Genomic DNA, 20,377 nt, shown 5'->3' on the forward strand with positions numbered 1-20,377 from the left:
AGATCTCCTGGGCTGAGTGTTGTGTAGGGTCACCACCCACTACAGCATAGGAGGCATGACATCATGACAGGGGGACTGGGCTGATTCTGGGTATCAGTGTGGCGGCAGGGATGCACAGCATGTAGGAAGGACACCACTCTGCTTCGGGTGGACAATCCTGGGGACAATCCAGGGCCACTACCAAGGAGGTGACAACTGAGCTGCTCTGGAAACTCAAGGCAGAGTGGGGAAGTGAGGAATTCTCCTGATCAGGGACTGGGTGGGAGAAGGCATGAGGGTTAAAATAATTGGGACGAGAAGCACTTTGTGGTCTGGAGAATGAGCGTGCGCTCTCTCTCTCTCTCTCTCTCTCTCTCTCTCTCTGTGTGTGTGTGTGTGTGTGTGTGTGTGTATTGAGACTGCCACAATACAGATCTGAATATGTAGGGGGGTAGAGGCTGGTCTGGTCGGGCTGAGACACATGAGAAATGAGAGTACTCTCTGGAAGGAAGAAGACAAGCAACAAATCAGAGATAGGGTCTTGAGATCTCCATGACGTGGACATGGATCCAATTCAGTGCTTGCATTTTCTTGTATGTAGGTGATGTGTATGTGTGTGCGTGTGCGTGTGCGTGTGCGTGTGCGTGTGCGTGTGTGTGTGTGTGTGTGGTGTGTGTGTAGTGAGTGGTGAGTGAGCAAGGCTGCAGCTAAGAATATCAAGGTTCCTCACAGTGTGACTGATGACAGAGAAAACTGAGGAGTGGGGACAGATGTGTGAGGAGAAACACATCTGCAGATCCATGCTGATTCTGAACTCTGTACCTGTTGTAGTGGTCTACACCCTGCAGGCCATGAGATGTCCGGGTACCTATTATCAGCTTCTTGTGGGAGTCACATTGCTGAAGTGGCAGCGGTGAGAGGAGAAGGCTAAGGGGCACGTTTAGGAGGGCAGGACTCACATGGATGATCACTTGATTTTCCACAAGAGTATTATTATGCTCCTGTGGCAGAAAGCCTGGTGGGGGAGGTATTTTGGCTCCCAATTTCAGAGGATAGTGAGTCATAGCAGCTGAAAGGAGTTTATTAGTAGTAGTGGGGGTATGAAACAGCAGCTCCTCACATCCTGGGAGATCACAAAGCAAAAAACAGGACCGGAAGCAAGGCTGAGCCATCACCTCAAAAGCATATCCTGGATGGCCTGCTTCATCCAGCCAAGACAAAGCTCCACAGCCTCCCAAAACAGCGCCACCAGCTGGTGGCTGAGGGTTCAAACACACAATCCTGTAAGGGATAGTTAGCATTCAAACCATAGCAGGTAGTCATGGGGAGAAGTTGTATTTTCAACAGATGGTGCCTGGACAGTGGGACACCCAGATCTCTGTGTGGAGGTGTGTACAAAGAGCATTGAGTCCTTACACTCAACCTTACACTGTGTAACAGTGGGCTCTAAATAAACCACAAACATAGACCACAAGCTGGAACAGTGAACCTTTTGGGAAAGACATGCAGGAAAATCTTCATTGGCTTTTCAAAAGATTTAACAGAATTATACTTTGGTTTCTGGGCTGCAGTAACCAAACCATAGACAGTTCTAGACAAGAAAAATAAATTGGACATCATTAAATTAAGAACTTTCATGCATCTACAAGTTGTCAGGAGAGTGAAAAGATAGACCATCAAACTGGTAAAAAGACTTTCAAATCATGCATCTGATAAGGAATTAGTTCCCAGGTTGTAGGAAAAAAACACTTTCCCTCTATAAGAAAAATACAAATAATACATCTCAAAAATGGACAGCAGCTGGAATGGGGGTCAGCAACAGAGCCCCCACTTTATTTATCTGGGGACCTGGCTTCAGTTCTCATCAGTGAGGGAAAAAAATGTTACAGACATTTCACCAAGGAAGACAGAAATTATCTAATAAGCTCATAAAAGGGTGTTTATTAAGAAAATAAAAAGAATCAAATTAAAATGACAATGAGGTACTTATAACTTCAAGGATAAATGTTATTTTAAAATATAGAAGATGAGAATAAGAAATGCTGGGAGAGGTGCAGAATCAGACACCTGTGCCCTGTGGTGGCAGTGTAAGAAGGCACTCCTCTCTAGGGCAGTTCCTCAAAGCGTAAAGAGTTCCTGCATCTTGTGGTTCCTAATGGTCACCATCTTGAATCAGAGCTTCTGTGACCACCAGCATGAGGTTTCTTGGGTTTCTGGGCCCATCTACCTTCTCTCCTCAAGAAACTGGGAAAATAAGGCAGACACAGACAAGACCGCATAATCCAGCTACCGGGCAGTTGGAACAGACAGACTCGAGGTAGCAAGCAGAACTGAGGAAAGGAGCTGAGAAGCCATTGCTTAATGAGTAGAGTTTCTGTTTGGGTTGGTGGACAGATGCTAGACGTGGGTGATGGTGTCTACACGACACTGTAAGCCTACTTGATGTATTAGATCCCACACTTCCAAAGGTCTGTGTGGTGTGAAGTAAAGAAAGCAGGCCAGACCTTGGGCATGGGAGGCCCATTTGGAGCTCATCTCAAGCTTGGCTGTAGATGATGGCTACTGTCTGCTCCCTTCACAGTTCCCATTGCCTAGCCTGTGCTAGGCTTCATTCCTTCCCACTCCCAAGCATTTGGCTGACATGGAGTTGCTCCTAAACCAGGAAGAAGCCCTTATGGCATGATTCTTAGCATTACTAATGCTGTGATCCATTACACAGGTCTCCAACCACAGAATCATTTCATGGCTACCTAATAACTATAATTTTGCTACAGTTACAAATAATAATGTAAAAATCCAATATGCAACTCCAAAGGGGTCGTGACACACAGGTTGAGGTTACAAGACTGCCTTATAAAATGCATCTGTCCCTATATGGTTCTCAGGGCTTGGCAGAGATCTGACAGGCCCCTATTACTGCAGCCAGCTGCAGTGTTGGTGGGTCTCTTACAACCAGTAGCTCTTTCAAGCTAGAAAGTCCCCCTGACTCACAGAGTGTCCTCTTGCCATGTCTTCTGAGGTAGGAAGCTCTAAAGCCACATTTTGCACAATATCATACCAAACAAGCAACCATATGATACCATGTGCTATCCCAGAACTCAGGCTGCTCAGTGGAAGCCACTGGAAGCCTATAGTGTTCACTTCCAAATATGGTGGCTAGCTTGGGAGAGAGGCACAGAAAAGCAGTAAGACTGTGTCAACAACAGAAACTCCATCCAAACATGGGCATGGGCATGCTGGAGAAATGCCCTTTGCACAAAATGCTTACCTGAAAATGACCAGCAAGCTCCCAGGAGGATGTGTTTACATGGTATCAGCAGAGAGTTCGTTTTGCAACATAGAAGCCATGAGGAATTTTCCAAACCCAATGTTTAAGCTGCACATTTTGTTTTTTTCCTGCCTGTGGCCCTGGTCACAAGCCTGGTTTCTCCTGCTATTTAGAAGAGTTTGTTTCTGGGGACTGAAGAGAACATCATATCTACTCAACTCTATACCTACAGACCCCACAGCCAAAGCTGTGGTTAGAAGAGTGAGGGCAAGTACCCAGAACAAAGATGGCGTCGGGGCAACAGGATAATAATTTGACAGGTCTGTGCATCAAAGCCACCATACTTAGTCCCTGTGTGGCTCTTAGATACACACCAGAAGCTGCAGATTCTTGTTCACCAGTCTTATCAATGAGAAGCCACAGATGTCACTGTTCTGGGAAGGTTCTAGGAATTTGGCACCCAGGACAAAAGGAACCATGGGCACAGCACAGAAAGAAGCAAATTCAAGGAACTTAGAATCCAGATGCCTTACTGTGACATCTCTAAGTGACAGACCCACACAGTCACAGGGGCAAATTGTATGGCCCCCACGAGAATGAGAGTACCACATCTTCACACAGCCCAACAGGCCTGTACTGAACCAGCTGGACACAGGGATCCTGGGGTCCCTGCTCCTGTGGCTACTGAGGTGACCCAGATCCAAAGGAAGCTAAGAGAACCCGGGCTGGTAGCACTTCTAACGGCGTTGTAACTGTTCCTGCATGGGCTGTGGGCTTTGAGCTGGGCTGTTACCTTATAAGGACAGGCCAGCTATCAGATGGCCCTGAAACACTGGAGGTCATAGCACACGGCCCACATTCTGCTAGGTTCAGCCTATGCTAGAGAACCCAGTGTTCTCACAACCACAGGCACTCACTGAGGCCTAACAAATTCAGGGAATAGTCCTGAGCTCTCTGACTTCTTCAGTCTCTGTGCCTTTGAGAGCCCAGTCCTCCAGTCTAGGGAAGAGGTGCAAAAGCCACACCTACTCCTGAGAATGGATTTAGTTAACCAACGGAGGCAGAGTAGGCAACACCCAGGAGCCGTGGGTATTTACAGAGGAACACATAAAGACTTGGTGGCCAGTGGAGCCATGACAGATGGTGGTAGGCATAACTCACTTGGGAAGATTTCTCACTACAAGTTGTTACTGGATTAAACTTTTTTTATTCTGTGTTGATGAACTGAACTTTATCCAAAAAGAAAAGTCCAGAATCTTTGAAAGATTAAACCCCATCAGGGTGAACCATATAAGAAAGGACCCAACCTATTACCTCAAAGCCACACACATGGGGACATCCTTTCCAACAGAGCCAGGAACATGCCCAGTGCCATTTTCCCCCCTACAGAGATTCCTGGGGTGTTCACCACAAAGAGGTCTTAGGCTTTCTCCAGGATTATTTTGGAATTTTTCTTTGACCACAGGGAACCTTGCTGTCTCTTTTGCTCATGAAAGTGACAACAGGTAGAACCTATGTCCAGGGAGACAGGAAGTGGGGGGTGAGCACCCTGCCTGTGTGGAAGTGAAGAACAGGGTTCTCTCACCGTCTCCCTCTGCACCAGGCACACGGTTGGCATCCCTGTGGGTCGGCAGCATGCCCGGCTCCAGGCCACCACTAAGCACCCCCTCACACACTCACACACTCCGATCTGCCGTCAGCAGCTGTTTCTGACAGGTGTCCCACTCTCTACTGCAGATGGTGACCAAAATGGGCCCGTTGGCAGGCAGTGCGTGGTGCCACCCCCTGCACATGCTGATGCGGTCTCTGACATGCAGAGCAGCCCTCACTCAATTTCCAGGCACCTTGCCTCTGGCTGCAGGTGAAGCCAGCATCCTCTTGGAACCCTACAGGGTTCTGGGGGCCCCCACCTCAGCCTGAGACCCTTCAGCAATTGACAGTCTGTGAATCTAGTGGGTCATTGTTCCAGGCAGGTCCGAATCTCTATCAGTCATGGCAGCAGGACTATGTGTGTCTTTTTGCTGGTACATTTGGTGCAGCACAGGACAGGGTTTCCATAGCTCCCTAGGTATGACTTTGGCCTTGGCTCAGTAAGGCTATGAAGGTTGAGCTGCAGTGGCCCCAGGGCTCCAGGGCCTGGGCCACTCCTGGCTCCTTCCATCCGTTTCCTTGATGGGGTCCTACGTATGGAATAGAAGACACACAAGGCTCCTGGGAGCTGCTCCCCTGGAGAGGTGAGAGGGAGCCTGGCCTCTTGGTAAAACAACAAGGAATAGCCACATCCACAACTGAGATAGGGAACCAGAAGGAGAAGGGGTCAGAGGGGAAAGTGGCTGCCCTTCTGATGTCCCTTTACCTGACGCCTGCCTGCACCTTAAACAGAGAGTCGTGGGCATTGCTGGGGCTCAGCTTTTCTGCTCTGCCTGCCCCGTGTCTGGGCTGTTTATTCCAAACACTGAGCTAGCCAAGGCTGCCAGATGAGAGTGACATCTGGCTGAGACCATGGCCAAGTCTCTGCTGCTCTGTCCCTGGCAGGCAAGAGCTATGTTCCCAGTGCCAGGTTCTCAAAGAGGGAGAGATGGGGGCAGAATAAAGCTCCGCACTCCTAACCCACCATGTTTCTTCTTTCCTCCGTGATTTTGTCGGAATCTGGACACTTTAGGAGTAAACCTCATCCTTCAGAGTGATGTGGTCATGAGAGTGAGTAGGAAGAATAGGAGGTAAACATGAGTGTGTGCACATATGCATGCTGTGGGCCACAAGGCACAGAGGATGGTGGGGAGTTGGTCAGGCACCTGGAGTAACCTGAATAGGATCTGAATGACACAAGAGGGACCTGCACTGTCTCCTGCGTTCCCAACACAAGGTCAGACTCTCCTTCCCCATAACTCTGTGGATGACAGCCTGGTACCTGTAAGCCAGGCTGGAGTTAGAAAAGGATTCATCTCCTGTCCAGTAGGACGGGCAAGATAGTGTTTCCATCCAGAGGCAATGGCAGAAAATCTAATACTGATGGTCTCCAGTACTCATGGCCTATTGTTAGCTGTGCGACCTTGGGCAGGCAACCGAACCCCTCTATGTTTCTGTTATCTATCAAGAAAATAAAAATAATGCCCACTTGTGGTATTTTGTGAGCTTAAGTAACACCTCTAAAGAGAATATTGCCATTTTAGAAATGAGCCACGTCAAGTGTGGAAAGGTAAAAGGACTTGGCCAAGGCCGTGTAAGTAGGCGAGGCACTATCAGGAAAAGGGTTACAGGTTTCCAGAGAAGCATCTTCAGCTCTCTGAGGGTTGGGGCTGAAGGCGTGTGGACTTCTGTCCTCAGTGCTGTCTGCGCTATACCTCTCACACTTCTGTCCCAGACACGTCAGAACACCCTCAAGCGTAGATGACAGTTGTCCACCATTTGTCTGTCCCAGACACGTCAGAACACCCTCAAGCGTAAATGACAGTTGTCCACCATTTGTCTGCTTCTGATTTTGACTTCTGTGAGGTATGTAGGGATTTTCTTTCTCTCTGTAAAATCCATGGTTTAGGCTCACTTCTCTGCCACACTAGTGCAGCCTGAGATCCATGGCCTGGAGCAACTGCTGGGACTTCTCTCGGGGCTGGGTGAGTTTATGAGTTGTGTGCGCCCCCTTGAACAGAGGACAGAAAAAGACTTCCATACTTCACAGAGCAGAGAGTGACGGTGAGCCCTAGGCCTTCACAATAGGCTTCCTCAGTCCCCCGTGTTCATACACGGTGTTGGGGGACCCATTTTAGAGTAGTAACATGAATGAGCAAGACCAGCTTAAGGGTGACAGACAGACAGGCAAAGGCCAGTAGTGGCTGGAGCTTGGAGGTGTCTGTCAGACTATGGTAAGGCTCACAGGGGACCGTATCACAAAGTAAGCAGGGCAGTGCACCGCGCAGAGCCAGGCCCACACAGAGCAGCACTTACTCTTCCCACACCCAGCTCCGGCTAGCTACTGTAGGCCTCAACTCTGGGAAGCCCAGGATGTGGGGGTTTTGGCGGCATGGAGATAGTCACTCCAGGCCAAGTTCAGGTTCTCCCTCGAGCTGGATACTCTGTGGGTGGGATAGAGCTCTTGGTCAGGTGTCCCCAAAGCTAGCACAGGACATCCAGCTGTTGACTGTGTCCTCAGAGCACCACTGATCCAGGTGATGCACGAGAATCAGGCCACTCAATTGGATGGGCCAAAGCTTAAATTACCCAGGCTCTTAACTCCCACCCGCTCTGGAGATAATCCGTCCCTCATGATTCCCCTGCTGTGGCTTTCTGTGGGCTCAGCAAAACCCAAGCAGCACAGGGCAGCCTGAAAACTGCTGCCGAAACTGGGTCCACACGATTTCATTTCTTTCTGGGGATAGCCCTGAAAAGAGGGCTTCTCATCCTCCCGTCCCCCGTCCTTACAGGGTAGAGAGAGCCAGGCCCCAAGGTCAGACACCCAAGGTTATTCGATTTGGCCAAGCTCAGGCCAGTTCAAAAGCAACCCCTGTCCATGTGAGGGCTGCTGAGGATGTGGTGGAGAATGTTTAACACCCACAGATACACAGTGCCACTGAAATACATCATGCCTTAGCAAGAAGTCTAAGGAACACGGATTTTATTGTCTTAGCCGGAAGGCATACCAATTATATGCAAATGATGTAATTAGCTCCTGTTCTAGCTCTCTTCTCTGAAGGGATTTCCAGTTCTTCTGAGCGCTGAAGAAAATAACAATTGTGTTTTGGTAAAAAGCACTCATTGCCTATATTTGAGTCTTCACCTCTAATACATGCTTTCCTCCCTTCCTCCCTCCCTCCCTCCCTCCCTCTCTCCCTCCCTCTTTCCTCCTCTCAAAAAACATTAAAATTAAGATTAAAAAATAAAACGTCTAGGGGATAGGCAGATGGCTCAGTCAGTAAAGAGAGGACCGGAGTTCGATCCCCGGAGTCACACAAACAGCTAGGCACAGTGGCTCAGTCACAACAGCAAGAGAAGGTAGAGAGAGGAGGCTTCCTAGGGTTCAACTGGCCAGCTTGGCCAGCCTACTAGGTGAGCTCTGGCTTTAGTGAGAACCCTGTCTCAGAAATGAGGTGGGAAATGGTGGAGAAAGATGGCTGACATCAACCCCATGTCTCACAGCACACGAGGACACACAAAAGCAGAAATCAGTACTGAGAAGCCTAAGCAGCTTGTGGGGTGAGTGGGCAGTGTGGGAGGGGGTGCTATTGTCTAAAACAAAGCAGTCGTGTGTGGATCAGCCACAGTGTCACAGCCAGTCTTGCAGTCAAACAGCCGTGCTCTACACAGTCACACCACAGACACACACACTCGGGGGCACCAGGCTCCCACACCACTGGCTTCCTCAGCTCTCCACCAGGCAGACCGTGCTTTTTTTCCCAGCGTCTTCACTCTCAGCCATGTGAGGTCGGAGGCTCGGTCGGGGCAGCTATACATCTTAAATGCATTTTCTCTTATCGCTCATGAATTAATTGACAGTCCTATTTTTAGTTTCCTTGGGTAATGATTTAAAGGCCCAGCATTTCATTTTGGGACCTGGCCAGTGCTGTGTGAAGTTATTCAGATCACAGCTCACGGGGGAATCACGGCATGCAAGCTGCCAGCCTGTTGCGATGGGCAGATGGACCCTCGCCCAGGGCAGTAGAAGTCTCAAGGGAGATTTTAATTCCTTAAAACTGAAACGAGCACGATTTTTATTGTCTTAATCAGTGAATTAAAAAAAAATTAAATAGCCAAGTTTCATTTTTATTTCAGCTTGGCATAAGATAATTTTAAGAAATTACAACTGCTTTTCACGCGTATTGCTATTGAATGTGATTTTGTGTGTTCCAGAAGACTCCGCCAACAGTCCTGCAGATAGTTAATCACTATTAACTAAAGCATTTATCACCACCTCTGGGTGATTTTCCCTGGACTTGGCCTTCATTGTGCTCCATATCTACTACACAGAAATGCCCACATGAAATTGCTGCAGACGTCTTCCAATGAGGCTGTGTTCCTTCAGAATACTGGACACTTTAAACATTGGATGTGCTGGGTAACATTTTGATTCTTAATGGAGAGATTTACTGATAATAATGAGCAACTGCTATAAACACATAATGGCACATCTTGATAGCTTATGGGAACGTATGATTGATTTTCCACTCAAAAATCCTTGCGTATTTCTTCATTTAATCTATAAGCCACATTAAAAAAGTTCCTACATTTCTGGGGCTATAAACCAGTCAAGTCCAGTTCCCCAGAACCATGTGTAATATCTGAAAAATTTTCCTGAATAAACTAAGGCTCTCTCTCTCTCTCTCTCTCTCTCTCTCTCTCCATCTCTGTGTGTGTGTGTTCGAGAGAGAACAGATAAATGCATATGTAGATGAAGACATTATTCACAATGAAAACATGGTATTGTAGGTATAGAGGCAGGAGCACAGAGGGACCATACTAGAGTCTTGGGGCAGATTATGCACAGCTATCAAAACACAATTTTAGAAAATACCTGGAATTACCAAAAAAGCAACAATGAAAACCAACTAGAGTTAAGAAACAGACAAAAGCCAAGTAGTACATGCCTTTAATCCCAGCAGAGGCAAGTGGATTTCTTGAGTTCAAGGCCTAGTCCAAGACAACCAGGCCTACACAGAGAAGACCTGTTTTGAGAAACAGAAAGTGGGGGGAGTGGATAGCTGGAGAGATACCTCAAAAATAGGGCCTGAGTTCAATCCCCAGAACCTACATTAAAACAAACAAACAAAACATAAGGCCGGACATGGTGTTGACATCTGCAATAACTGTAATTGGGGAAAAAGGCAGGTAGATGTCTAGGTCTCCCTGGTGAGCCAGCCTAGCCTACTTGGTAAGTTCCAGACTAGTAAGAGAATACTGTCTCTTAAACTGAAAAAAAAAAAAAAAAAGTGGAGAAATCCTAAAGAATGACACCTGAGGCTATACTCTAGCTCTAGACCATGTGCATATACAGACACATATACACCTGTACACACACATGTACCTACACCCAAATATTTGAATATATACCTAACCAATGAAGGTATACAGAGGGCAAAGTAAAATTAAAGTGCAGCCAACATCGTCATTAAGAAAATGAAAACTAAAACTAAGCTTGGAGTTCTATGTCTTCCAGTTAGAATGAAAAAGTTACAAATTCTGACAATTCTGACATCCAGGGCCAGGATGGAGAGAGCCAAGAGCATCTCAGACATCTTAGGTGAGATGTCCAAACTGGTACTACAGATTGGGAAAACCACTGTGAAACTGTTTGACCAGTTGAATACACATTAACATTATGTGACTCAGCAGACCCACACCTACATTTCTACCCAAGGCAGATAGGACTTATGCTCTCAAATACTCATGGTAGCATTTTTCTTTATAGTAACTCCCCAAACTAGAGAGAACAGAAATGGGCGAGGAACCTGAAGGCACAGATACCTGAAAAGGCACTGTTTGAGTTCAGGAAATAGCACCCAGAGGTGCAGGGCTTTGGCACGCTGTGTGCTTTTGAATTGAAGACATTGGGAGGTGCGGATGCTGCCTCAGAAGCAAGGACTCTCTAACCTTCTTTCGTCCCCACCCCAGGCACCCAGGGAGGGGCTGTCTCTGAAGTTCCCTCACCAGAGGGAGAAAAGTTCTTGCAAAAGAAATGTCATTCTCTTAAACCCCATTCCTAGGAATCTCATCAAAGAGCAGGAAAGATTAGCCACTGGCAAAGAGACTCAAAGTCCCCAGCCCAGACAGACTTTGATCTGTTCTTCTGAGGGAGTCTCTGGGAGGTCACCCAAAGACTTTATCTCAGTCAGAAGTTAACTTTGTTCAAGGTACAATTCCGTCCCTCACCAGGCTCTTACCTGCCTCTCCCAGGAGAGGAACTTTGTCCCCGGTCATTGTGTGCTCTTCGGGTTATATCATTTCTCCAGAATACCCAACACCTGGCTTCCAGCTCCATTTCCCTCGAGGAAGACTCCAAACTTGCACTTCCTTGCCCTCCTTTTGAGTTTCTGCACCAACTCCATGTGCATATGCATGTCAATAGAACCCATTCACCTCCCTCTCCAGATGACACTTACTATCAGTGGAGGGCACTTTCCCCTTGACCCTATGACACATGAAAAGAAAGGAAAGAGCAGGAGAAATGGTTGAGTTAGAAACTACCCTAACATGGACTGCACCTGTGCTCCAACACACAAAGAGAAAGTTCACAGAGGTAGAAAGTTCATGACTTCTAAGAGCAGTAGCAGAGACTGGCCGGGAGCCATAGATAGGAGTCACATGAGTAGTGTCATTGAAGTAAACAATAAGGAGTCACTGTGCAGTGACCTGATTTTGGAGTTCTTGACTATACGTTTGTTAGTTGTTTTCCTCCTCATTGTTGTGGCCATGTGACCAAATAACTGACAAGAAAGCAACTTAAAGAAGGAAGGATTTTTTTTTCTGGCTACAGTTCCCAAGAACAGTCCCAGTGGTCCACCATGATGGGGAAGGAAGTGGTGGCAATAGGAGCAGGAGGCAGCTGATCTCATCAAATCCAAAAACAGGTATAAAAACTGACCAGGAAGTGGGCCTGGGTGGGCTAAACTCAAGACCACCCTTAGTGACTCACTTCCTCCAGTCAAGCTCCACTGTCTAAAGGATTCACAGCCATCCCAAATGATCCCTCCTGCTGGGAACCAAGTGTCCAAACATTTCACATTCAGACCACAACACATGGCTCAAAATGTCCACTTTTCAGAAGACATTTATAAGACAAAAACGTTGAAGTAGAACACACTGCGTATGACTTTAACCTGACCATTATAAACATGCTGAAAGTTAACAGCAAAAGCCAAGTCTGAAGAGTTAAAGGAAAAATATGGAAACAATATCTTGTGAAAAAGAAATATCAATAAGGAGACAAACTACAAAGCAACTGGGCATGGTGGTGCCTCTTTAATCCCAACACTGAAGATGCAGAGGCACGCTGATCTCTGTAAGTTCAAGGCCAACCTGGTCTATGTATCAAATTCTAAGACAGTAAAGAAAATTGAGAAGCTGTCTCAAAAGTAAAGAGAAAAAAAAGTGAAACAGAAGGCCAAACTGACATTTTGGGAGTAAGCAGAACCAGATAAATCATCAAAGCTTCAACCTTAAATAAAAACTTCTCTGGAGGAAGAGGCTGAGTTGGCAAAAGAAACAGAATGAACTTGAGATAGGTCAACAGATATTTTCTAGTCAGAGAGGCATGAAGAAGCAAGAATGGACAAAAGATGCTTGTACAACTCTAAGAATAACCAACTTCCCATTGCTATGACACATTACCAGAGAGTCAAGTTTAAAACATTGCAGATTTATTCTGGTAAATGGTTTCAAAGTTGTTATTCATGTTTGGTGGGTCCATTGCTTTGGGCCTCTTGCACATAGTGTCCAGGAAGCAAAAATATAAAGAAGAAGCTGGGGATAACCAGCAGATGTCAATAGCAAGATCAAATCCAGAGGATCCTCTAGCCTTGATCCCATGGTTGATCCAAGGTATGCTGCTAATGACCTGCATTCCTCGCAATAGGTCCCATCTTCTAAAGGTTCCACCAGGTTCATAGCCCCCTAGGCTGTATAAGATCTTTTGGAGAATATTCAAGATGCAAAAATAGCAACACTAATTGCTGAACTGCAAACTCTAGGGCTCCAGAAAACAGGAGCCAAAGAAAGTTGAAGGGAGTTTCTTCAGGTTTTGCTGACTCATTTCACACTTGGGGAAAACAAAGACTCAGATGGCTAGCAGCAACCAACCAATGGACACAAGAGTCTCTAACTGTTCTGTAATTGTTCCTCGCTTTACTGCTGAACGTTCTGAATCCCAGGGAAGCCCCCAAGGCCTGGGAACAACCAGCACAGTTGTCCACTCAGTACAAACTGGGACCAGTGTTAGAGTTGCCAAGATTCTAATATGAGTGGCATGCAGCACTCAGAAAAGCTCCAGGCTTTGTGGAACTCGATGCTCTGAGCTCCAGCAACTGCCATGTTGCTTTGAGTTCTTTTCTATTCAGTCTCTTGGGATGAAGAATTTTTCCTTTAAATGAAATTTGCATTTCATCCCCAAGGTGAAAACCAGTGTCCTTGGCTCTTCTGAGAAAATAAAAGTGGTTTCTTTTGTGTAATGAATGCTAGGAACATGAGAAAACAGAAGTTGTTCTTAATTGACTGCAGATATGGAAAAGCAGATCATAACCCCTAAAGATGCACAAAGCAGGAGGTGGGGTAGGGAGGTGAGGGAGGGAGGGAGGGATGGAGAGAGAGAAGAAGAAAGAGAGAGGGAGAGAGAGAAGGGGAGAGAGAAAGAGAGGTTTCTCATGCAACTGAAAGCCACAACAGGAAACTCCACTCAAGGATGAAGTCATTTGAATTTCTTGTGACAACCAGCAGATGTCAACAGCAAGATCAAATCCAGAGGGTCTGTGCTTGATCCCATGGTTGATTCGAGGAGTTAGAGGTCAAATGCACAGCCTGTGACATCACCCATGTGACTATGAGCCTTGTCTTTGGCAACCAGTAGGAGGTCACTAGTCAGTGCTTGAACAGTAGGGAAGGGACTTGCATCTTGATTTAGAAGATGCAAGAAAATGTAGCCCTGGGAAACATGAAAGGGTCACCCCCTTCCTCTGGGTCCCCACTTTAGTTCAGTCACTTGTAGATCTTGCTGCAGACAAGCAGGAGAGCCTCAGAGGTGCCCACCACCTTGGCCTATGTTCAGGTGGTCCCTGCCTTCACCCCTGTGGCCACTGCACTTTGGAAGAACTGAAGACAGAGCTGTGCACTCAGGTGGGCAAGTTGACTGTCAGACGTCCCACTCCGGCTGCTCACCCCGGCTGCTTCTACCCTCCCCGCCTTCACTCCTGGGGTTCCTGGATCAACCCATTTCCCGTTTATTCATGACAACCCAGGGCTTGCCTTGCTTTCTCTCTAGACCTTCCAGAACACTATGAACACATGATTACCCCCCTTCCTTGCCTTTGATCACAACATTCTCCTTATCCGGGGAGCCCTTCAGAACATCAGGGCAGCTCTGTGAACGTTCAGATTCATTCTACTTTTAGGACACATCATCCAACCTGGATGATCCTCTCCTACTTCTGCACCCCAAAAAGGTGCTCTTTGTACCTCAACAATTTGGGATTTTGTCTCTGCCTCAAGGTAGACATCTGTGGTCATGGGACTCTTGCCTGATGCACAGGTCACCCCAGGGATGGAGTGGGGCCTTAGGGGATGTGGTGGGAGCCATCCCGGAAAGAATTATGAACCTGCCCCAGCAAGCTCTCAGATTTCTACCACTCCTGTTTTGCCTCATGTTAGCTAATAAAAGGTACTCTTCTCAGATTGTCACTGCCATGTGGGCCCCATTGGGTCATTTCCCTGTGTATATCTGTGCACTGTGTGCTGCTGTAAATGTGGAAGCCACAGGAGAACCTTGAGTATCATTTCTTGGGCCCCATCCACTTTGGGTTTTGAGACAGTCTCCCACTGGCCCGGAGCTCACCAAGTAGTCTGGCTGACCAGTGAGCTCCAGGGCTCCATCTGTCTCTACCTCCCCCGTCCCTGCATTGAAAGTACAGGCACGACTCTGGCCTTTATCATGTGGGTTCAGGGGTCAGACTCAGGCCCACATGCTTATGTGACAGGCACTTTACCAACTGAGCCATCTGCCCAGCCCCTTGGTGATCTTTTTTAAATGCATGTTCCAATTCAGTAGATCTGGCAGAGACACAGATGTAGGCTTTAGATGACGCTGTGGCCATAGTTTTCCAGTGCTTCAGATCCTCACTGGGCCATCCAACAGCTGTGGTCCCCACTCTCCCCTCTTCGGGGACACAGTTCAGCCTATAGTACCTTCCATTTTGCTTCACAAGCCAAGGAGTCAGAAGACCTTGGGCATCACATCACAGGTGCAGAGGGCAGAGGAATAGTGACGAAAGCCGTCTAACTTTTGGTAGAATCAGAGATGCGGGGATAGGGCACCATACCAGAACACAGCACGTTCTCAGAAGCCAAGTTCTCTGATGGGAAGCTATTGTTTGCATAGGCAGGTCTTAGATTTAAGACAGAATTAGAGGTAAATGTGCCACCTTCTTTTCTGCTTTCCCTACTGAGGGTCCCAAGGCAGAGACAGGTCAGTGCACTCTAACTCAGCCTTGTGAGGGTATCAGAGGTCTCCTGTCATGGGCTGTGATCTTGGGGACCTGTCCTTCTTGTGTGTGACATGACATTTGCTTGACTCATGAGTACAGTGCCATCCTTATGCTGTTCTCCCTGTTCTTGCCAAGAAGTCACCCCTCCTATGGCTGGGCCACACTGGTAGACAAGCCTCCTTCCTAGCTGGTTGGCCTTCCTGCTCTGTGCCACACTGTGCCATGGACATGCAGACCCCCTCTGATCAGCTCAGAATGGAAATTGGCCACTTTTCTTGTTTCTAGTATTTGTGTGTGTGTGTGAGGGAGAGAGAGAGAGAGGAAACATTTCGATTGCTTCAGAACCCCAGACATTTTTTTCTCCTTTGTGTGTGGCCTATGCATGAGTTTCCATGTATGTAGTGTTATGTGCATACGTGTGGAGGCTGAAGTTATATGAAATCACTTCTTCAGTCACTCTCCATTGAATCTATTTCAGTCACTATTCATTGAAATAGCATCTCCCAGTTGAACCTAGAATTTGCCACTCAGCTACAAGAAGAGCCCCATCTCTTCTTCCCTGGGACTGGCATTACAGCACTGTGGTCCTCATGCTCATGTGACAGGTGCTTTATCCACGGATCCATCTTCCCATTCCACTCCCTAGACATTCTGATGTGTGGCATTCTGGTCACCCAGAAGCTACCTGGAGACTAATTCCATTGACTGAGGCACTGGCTAAGTAAGCTTAGGCCTATATGTGTTCATGTTTGTGCATGTGTGTGTGTGTGTGTGTGTGCTTGTGTATTTCTGTGTCTGTGTGTCTGGGAATGAATCTGTCTCTCTGTGTGTACCTGTGTATTTCTGTGTGTGTCTCTCCTTCTGTGTGTGTGTATGTCTGTGTGTGTAACTGTGTGTTTCTGTGTCTATGTGTCTGTCTATATGTCTCTGTGTGTCTGCCTTTGTCTCTCTCTCTTTTTCTCTGTGTGTATGTGTGTCAATGTGTGTGTTTGCCTGTGTGTGTGTGCATGTGTGTGCAAGACACACCATAGCACTGAATTCATTAGACTTGGCTCTGAAAGAACAGGAAGTAGTTGGTTCAGAAGCAGAAGATGGGAAACAATCAGGGAGTGTCCTGGTACAAGCTTCCTGCGCCACTAGGGGGCAGATGGAAAAATCTATATCCACCTCTCTCCTGTCCTGCTGGACCTTTTACCCTAAGACAAGAGAAGTCAGCCTCCTAGAAGTCAGACCCCAGTTTCCTGTGATCCTATGTGTCCCAAGTTGACCTTGTGTTCTAGCAAGCTAATCCCATGCTATTAAAATGTTTAAGTGAACATTGATTAAATACACACATACATTTTACAAATGATGACATAAATAAAAATCTAACACTTAAGCCTAAATTCTTTTGGTGGGTAGAGATGGGGTTTGGATCAAACTTAACATTTCTTTCAGTAACAGAAGGGTGGAGAAGTTTGAATTCTAGGTGCCACCCCCCTCTTTCATGGTGACTTTCCTCAGAGCTAGTGTGTCTGCCTCTCTCCGTAAGCGCCTCAGACTGTGATCAGGATTAGGGTCATCTGTTTTGAAAATGCTTGTCAGTGATTGGACGTGCCTGCAGGTCTGACATCAGAGTTGGCTCTGGGGCTGGACACATTTCTAGCCGGGCCTGCTGCTGCTCCACCTGGCCTGAGCTGAGGGGTCTCTGGCCTGCTTTCCCAGGGATGGCAGAGCATGTGGTTTGCATGCAGTACACCGGGTACACTGGGCACTTTGGGGAATGTCGGTGACTAATGATGAACTTATTAGAGCATTTGCAGCTAAGCAGAGTGGCCATATTTATTTGTTAATGTTATTAAAATAATGGATTTCCCCAGGCGGGACTTGAAGGTCAGATGGGCCACTGTGCCTCTGCTGGACACTTCCTTACATCTGTGCTGTTCGCAGGTGGGGCTGGGCTGAGGCCATCTGTCTGGGCCTGAGGTCACTGGGCTCTGGAGAAAGGCCCCTCTCCACCCCCTCTCCACCTCACAGTTGTCTGTTCACCGAGTCTATTCAGATACAAAAAGGGGCATATATGGAAGGGATGGGGGGCTCCTTCAGGAGGGTGAGGGGTAGGGAAGACTTGGCGGAGCTGCACACTTCCTGTGCCCCCTATCACACTCCCAGGAGAGCAGTGAGCCTGGCACAGTTTCCACTAGACAGAGAAAAGCCCCCCCCCCACAGTGGGATCTGCAAAAGAAGGAAGGCCTACAAGTTTTCCTGGGTCACGTCAGAGAAGGGAAAGGGAAGGGTTGTAACAAAAGTAGGGCTCATCCCTTCCTTTCAGGGACCGAAAAGTCTCCTGAGCCAGGTGTCACCCCAATTTGGGTTTTTAAAATTATATTCTTCTCCTTATTTCATACATATGCATATATAAGAACAATATCAGAAAGAGAAGGGGGAAGGAGAGAGAGGGGAAACAGGGGAAGAGAGGATAGGAGAGGAGACAAAAACACAAAACACTTGAACCCTTGAAACTCTGAGACACTCTTTGGAAATCAACAAGATGGGAGATGGGAAGGGAATGGTCCAACCAGAAGGCACTCTCCTCTGGAGAACTGGTCCTGGCAGAGGCCTGTGACCAAGGAGAAGCTGCACCTGGTGAACCAGGCACGGGCTGCCTGTGAGTCAGGAACAGGGGCCTGTCCAGCACAGGAACCGTATGCCTGGCAGGTCTGAGCCAACCTCATCGGTCTTACTGCCCAGAACCCATTTTAGTGCCAAGGGGTGGCTAGGAGGGCCTGAAGGAAGAGCCAGTCTCCTAGACTGGGTGGGGTTCAAGAAGAAAAAAAAAGTCTGTCTTATAATAGCTTCCTATGGCTTCCAAGAGGTTTTAAGAGTGAAGTTTCTGCCATCTTGTGGCCAAGACTGGTACTGCCTGAATCTCAGCCCTGCTGCCTTCTCCCAGCTACACCCCCCCACCTCAGTGTTCCCCAGGTGGAAAGGGTAGCCTCTGAGGAAAGGAGGGTTCAGAGAGTCCTCTGCCCACAACGCTGCCTCTCCGAAGGCCCAAAGTGTGGGGTTGCCACTCACTCACACAAGGACCATCTTTTGTGAAAAAGATGATGTGGGTGGGCCACATAGGAGGAGGAGGCAGGCCTCGTCCATCTTCCCAAGAGCCAAAGGAGGCAAAGGACCGATATCTGGGTGACCTGGGAAGGGGAGGAGGAAGCAGAGGATTTGCTTACCCCCCCTCAGCCCCAGTGCAGCAGTATAGTTGAGGTCAAAACAGGAGTCCTCTTCTGAGCACGAGACCCACACACACAGGTTCAAGGAAGGGCAGCGCCCTCTAAGCCCCTGGCATGAGAATGTTCTCAGAGGGCAAAGGTGTGTGCACCTCTGGGCAGAGACCAAGGAGGTGTGACTGCCACTGAGGCCTTTGACTCAAGTGTGAAGAGACAGCCACACAGACCTTGGATCCCCTTTGCTTGTCCTGGAGCAAGAGTGTCAAACTCTGAACCTGACATTTTCTTTCTGCAAGCTCTCTGCCACCTGAAGTAGATACTTTCATGGCCTGGGGCTGCTCTGGAACATTCCATCCTTACCACCACCCTGTGTCCCAGAGCCAGCTGCACATTCAGATGCTGGTGATGATTTGATGACCTACATTACCCTGCACTCTCAGGACACGCCCACCCTCCTTGTAGTGAGGCTGCCCCGACTGATGGATCCCACGCCTCATCCTCCTGAGGCTCCTTTCTCTGAAAACTCTGGCACCAGATGGTGAGCTATCTGGGGTTCCACTATGGAGCAGAGAACTTTCGAGGTGTACCAGAGATGAAGTTTGCAGAGAGCACTCCTTCGAAGGACAGAGTGACGGCCTAGAGAGGCACTAGACTCTAACAATACAGAGTCATCACTGAACCACAGAAACTTACTGCCACAAGGCTGCAATTGCCCATAGCCCAGGAACAAAAGACCCCCAGAGGTGACCAGGGGACTGTGGCAGTGCCTGGCAGACTCCCATATCCATCCTCATGACTAGATCACACAAATCTCAGGCCTCCTTTGTGTCAGCCACCAAATTCCACTCTGGTCTCTCCGGTGAATGGGGCTGACAGTAGTTGAGTGCTGGTCCTAGAACCTGGAGCAGTATGGTATCCAGGCATCTTGCCTTGGTGGTACTAGAACCTGGAGCAGTATGGTATCCAGGCATCTTGCCTTGGTGGTACTAGAACCTGGAGCAGTATGGTATCCAGGCATCTTGCCTTGGTGGTACTAGAACCTGGAACAGTATGGTATCCAGGCATCTTGCCTTGGTGGTCCTAGAACCTGGAGCAGTATGGTATCCAGGCATCTTGCCTTGGTGGTCCCAGGCTACATGAGCACATCAGGGATCAAGGGACACGATCTCACACACACGTTTTATATGAAACTTTTCTGTGATGGCTGCCATGAGGCAGAAATTAACACATGAAGTCTTTGCCTAGAGTCTGGCAAGTAGTAAGCACTCAATAATTGCTAGCCTCCCCCCCCCACACACACAAAGCATACTGGCTTCTTTGTGTTGTGCTCTGACTGGACGTCGACCCTCAGTGTTTCCAGGCAGGCTTGGCCTTAATGTGGCAAATCTCCATCCTGGTTAAGAGGGCTGAGCAGGGGAGCCTGAGCCGCACTGAGCCTAGAGGTGAGATCTGCTAACTGGCAGGTTTGTGGGTTCGGCTCATCGCAACCATAGCCTGGCCACACCCTCATCAATTTGTAGGGCTCTGCTGCTCGGAACTCAGCACTTGGGGTGGGTTTCTATTGCCTTATGTTTGAACACGTCAGGGCAACCGGCACGGAGATGGAATAGGAACACAGCTGAAATCCAAGAGGGAAAAAGGCAAGGCTGCGCTCCGCAGGGAGTCATGTCTGTTTCCTAATCTGTCTCCTGCCCCAAATAGCTCTGCTCTCCTCCCCCGATTTGTGTTGCTGTGTTTCTTGC

The 20,377-nt window shown here is 48.0% G+C and overlaps 1 protein-coding gene across 1 annotated transcript in view; it reads left to right on the forward strand.

Annotated features, from left to right (window-relative positions):
* The window catches only part of MSRA (methionine sulfoxide reductase A), a 302,427-nt gene that overhangs the window by 280,566 nt on the left and 1,484 nt on the right, over nucleotides 1-20,377 (forward strand). The gene's annotated exons all lie outside the window — the stretch shown is intronic.

The sequence above is a fragment of the Micromys minutus genome (assembly GCF_963924665.1).
Source record: "Micromys minutus genome assembly, chromosome: 12".
Lineage (NCBI taxonomy): Eukaryota > Metazoa > Chordata > Mammalia > Rodentia > Muridae > Micromys > Micromys minutus.